Source organism: Schistocerca nitens, chromosome 3 (genome assembly GCF_023898315.1).
Source record: "Schistocerca nitens isolate TAMUIC-IGC-003100 chromosome 3, iqSchNite1.1, whole genome shotgun sequence".
Lineage (NCBI taxonomy): Eukaryota > Metazoa > Arthropoda > Insecta > Orthoptera > Acrididae > Schistocerca > Schistocerca nitens.
Window position 1 is genome coordinate 824,547,693 of NC_064616.1, and position 4,571 is coordinate 824,552,263.

Here is a 4,571-nt window from a genome sequence, read left to right on the forward strand (position 1 = left end):
GGCCACTTCGGCCGGCAGACATGTCTGTAGACGCCCTGGACAGTAGTGGTTTACAAACCTCAATGTCGCAGCTCGACAACCAGGAGTGACGATCTGTGGTGCCATTTCTTTTCAGAACAGGACCCAATTGGTTGTCATCGACAGCACGCTTACAGCACACCAGTGCGTCGAAGATATTCTTCGCCCCGTTTTGTTACCCTTCATGGCGAGCCATCCTGGGCTTACATTGTAGCAAGGTAATGCCTGCCCGCATACGATGGGAGTTTCTACTGCTTGTCTTCAAGCTTGCAAAACCATACCTTGGCCAGCAAGGTCGCTGTATCTCTCCTCGACTGAGAACCTTTGGAGCATTACGGAAAAGGCCTTCGATCCAGCTCGGAATTTTGACTATCTAACGCGCCAGTTGGAAAGAATTTGGCGCGATATCCCTCAGGAGGACATACCAAAAACTCCGTCAATCATTGCCAAGCCGAATAACTGATTGCATAAGGGTCAGAGATGGCCCAATGCGTTATTGACTTGCTCAATTTGTGAAGCTGTTTCTCTAGAATATATCATCCAATTTTTCTGAAATTGTCGTCGTTTGTTTGTCTGTACATTGTACATGTACATCACATCTACTAATTTCCGTCCCATTCGGATAATGTCATCGTTGTGCGCCCTTTTTTTTTATCTTAGAGTGTATTATAATGAGACAATGAACTCTGTAAGAATGACGTCGAGTACGACTGCATGCAGTATAAGATTATAATTGTTCTCACAAACGCAAAAAACAAAAAAACAAAAAAAAAATGGCTCTGAGCATTATGGGACTCAACTTCTGAGGTCATTAGTCCCCTAGAACTTAGAACTAGTTAAACCTAACTAACCTAAGGACATTACACATATCCATGCCCGAGGCAGGATTCGAACCTGCGACCGTAGCGGTCTCGCGGTTCCAGACTGCAGCGCCTAGAACCGCACCGCCACTGCGGCCGGCTCACAAATGCAGCCCCACACGCACGCCGCCGTCCCTCCCCCTCGCCGTTACAGACATAACTGCACCTCCCCTTCCCTCCTCTTCACCAAACAGATTTTGATTTTAGTATTTTAGCTATCATTAAAAGGAACCAAGCACAATATAGCCCATTCTATGCTTAAAAGAATCCGAGCGACGTGAAGTATTGATCAAGAAATACGTCACACACTTAAAAAATTGCTTAAAACTAAGAAAATGGTGTCAAACATTTTTTATGGACTGGCCCACCACTCACATTAGTAAATTTCATTGTAAGCCTTATATAGTTCACTGTGGAATATTAGAACGAGTATAAACCGTACTCTCAATACAGAGTTAAAACAAATGTTTGTTCATGCAGCGTAATTAGCGAATTGGTAATACGCAATTTTCGAATATTAGTTTTATTTTAAATATTCTTCAGCAGAACTTGAAAAAGGCGAAGTAAAATAAACTTGTGGTCTGAGCTCCTATTACTTGTCTCCATGAACAGATGACTGCACTGAAAACACGTGCGGTGTTCGATTGAGTGCAACATTTGGTTTTAGACAAAACAGAACCTCAAATTAATTATTTTCCGCATCTATGATGTCCGTAAAGTATCACAATGTTCTTTCAAAGTCTAAAATGTCTACAAAAATAAGTTATTAGCGGAAAACAGTATTATGTTTACGTCAAGTATCTCAATGTTATATTTTACATACACACATGTATGTCAAATTAGCCTAAAACATGATCATCAACTTTGAAGTAAGTACTCCAATGCTATTTCCATGTCTAAATAGTTTCAAATAACATGATAGACTAGTAATTGCCATTAGAACCTATGCCTGAGAGGTCGATGTCAGCAAACTATCCTGAACAGAACGAGATTTTCACTCTGCAGCGGAGTGTGCGCTGATATGAAACTTCCTGGCAGATTAAAACTGTGTGCCGGACCGAGACTCGAACTCGGGACCTTTGCCTTTGGCGGGCAAGTGCTCTACCAACTGAGCTACCCAAGCACGACTTAAGCCCCGTCCTCACAGCTTTACTTCTGTCAGGAGTGCTAGTTCTGCAAGTTTCGCAGGAGAGCTTCTGTTAAGTTTGGAAGGTAGGAGACGAGGTACTGGCAGAAGTAAAGCTGTGAGGACGGGGCGTGAGTCGTGATTGGGTAACTCAGTTGGTAGAGCACTTGCCCGCGAAAGGCAAAGGTCCCGAGTTCGAGTCTCGGTCCGGCACACAGTTTTAATCTACCAGGAAGTTTCATATCCTGAACAGGCTTATAACAGCAGAAAAAGCATGTTAGCGACAACACTACGCGAAAGAGGCAAGCACAAAAAGAAACAGACATTTTGATTTGTTGGCAGACTTTGATTAATTAAGTTTACTCTCGATGTACTGTTTTACGAGGGACAGAGATAATGCATAACGTTATTCGCTAGAAAAATATAACTTATGGTATTGACTGACAGTTAACGCTTATATTACAAATGACTCAGGTCTACTAGAGACTGCCAATCGGAACTATGACGCCTAGGCTCTATGGCGGTTTATAGACTATAAAATAACACCAGCATCTAATAAAAGTATGTAATGTAGAAACACACACTCACATACACAACATAGCCAAAAGATAAAGAAACTGAGCAAACATCATATTAGCATGGAAGGAAGGAGGAATATGTTTTAACGATTTTATTGTGACGTAGCAGTGAAACTGTAGATTTTTTGGTGCTACACAATGAAAACTTTCGTTCTATTTAACACGATGACACAGTTGAAACTTCTACAAAGAAGGTGGTGTAACGAGACAGAGTCGATATCTCGAAAATAAATTCCTTAACAAAATTATTTATCATTGATCAAACACAATACACACACACACACATACACATACACACACACACACACACACACACACACACACACACACACAAACGTAGTCTGCACGTTTTTAGTAATATGCAAGTCTAATTAGAGACCTCTGCACAAATTCCAGGAGCATAAAATCGTATTATTTCTTGAAGTGTGTAATATTTCGCACACTTTGCTATCACAATGGATTTTCAAGTTAAATATTTCTACATCTGAATTGTCTGCAGCTTGATTATTGTAACTACTTCAATAAACTATAGTGTAATAGACGACTTGTGTTCGATCTTCGTACTGGGCATTAATTTCATCTAAATACATCAAAAATTGGTTGCAAAAACACGCACATGAGCACTACCGCAGATCTGACAACTTACCAATGTTACTCACATGTCTGGAACTCATCTCTAAAACCGAGAGATCGATACACCTACCGCACTTAGCAAGCGCAATGGACCTTAAAATAAAACACTTACGCACATAAATTGTATGTGTAACTTATTAAATTCCACACAGCTTCCATACTGACAACATTAACTTTATCTAGAACATTACTGAAACTCTAATATACGGTCTAAAGTACCCTGGAATTAGCAGAACCACATGAACAACATGAAGGAATAAATAAAATTAATGCAGCAAATTCGGAAAATGTCAGCTTCTTTTAACAAATGGGACCTTTGGGCGGCATACTTTTGGTGCATTGGATCTCCCCAGAAAAGTATTTATAAGCAACTTCTACGTCTCCAGTGCGTAATATCACATTGCGGCCGAACTGTCCACTTTCAGAGGGACTGTAAGTAGGCTGTCTAGGTTTTTATATTGGTAACGCCACGTAGCGTTCTATATGAAAATACTGGCTATGCTGTGTGCAGTCTGTGGCTAGTATTCATTGTTGTCTGCCATTGTAGTGTTGGGCAGTTGGCTGTTAACAGCACGTAGCGTTGCGCAGTTGGAGGTGAGCCGCCAGCAGTGGTGGATGTGGGGAAGTGAGATGGCGGATTTTTGAGAATGGATAATCTGGAGGTGTGTCCATCAGAAACAGTACATTTGTAAGACTGGATGTCTTGAACTGCTACATATATTATGACTATTAAGGTAAATACATTGTTTGTTCTCTATTAAAATCTTTCATTTCCTAACTATGCCTATCAGTAGTTAGTGCCTTCCGTTGAATCTTTTATTTAGCTGGCAGTAGTGGCGCTCGCTGTATTGCTGTAGCTCGAGTAACAAAGATTTTTGGTGAGGTAAGTGATTTGTGAAAGGTATAGGTTAATGTTAGTCAGGGCCATTCTTTTGTAGGGATTTTTGAAAGTCAGATTGCGTTGCGCTAAAAATATTGTGTGTCAGTTTAAGCACAGTCTTATATAATTTTTCTAATGGGACGTTTCAGGACGACATAAAGCGCATTCTTGACGTGGCGTGCTGGTTATATATTTTGCGTCTAGGCCTGTTCAGTACATCCTCCCGAAGAACTATCTTGTCATGTTGTGAGGCAAGATTTGAAATTAAGAACAGATGAATTCGTTGTCAGGCAACAAACATCGAAAACATGTTTCGTGGTAATAACTAAACGAATCTCGAACATTAAAACAAGCCCATATTGATCAACCTCGGCTCAGTAAACCCTGATCTTCTTTCTCGAGACCAGCTATGTAGGGACGACGACACAGGAAGTTAAATGGCTCATATGTACGTCACTTTAGCACGTAACTCTTGC

At 40.7% G+C, this 4,571-nt stretch overlaps 1 non-coding gene across 1 annotated transcript; it reads right to left on the reverse strand.

Annotated features, from left to right (window-relative positions):
* Window positions 1-1,927: 1,927 nt before the first annotated feature.
* Window positions 1,928-2,002, reverse strand: Trnaw-cca (transfer RNA tryptophan (anticodon CCA)). The gene has a single exon. It is a non-coding gene; the product is annotated as a tRNA-Trp (tRNA).
* Window positions 2,003-4,571: the final 2,569 nt, after the last annotated feature.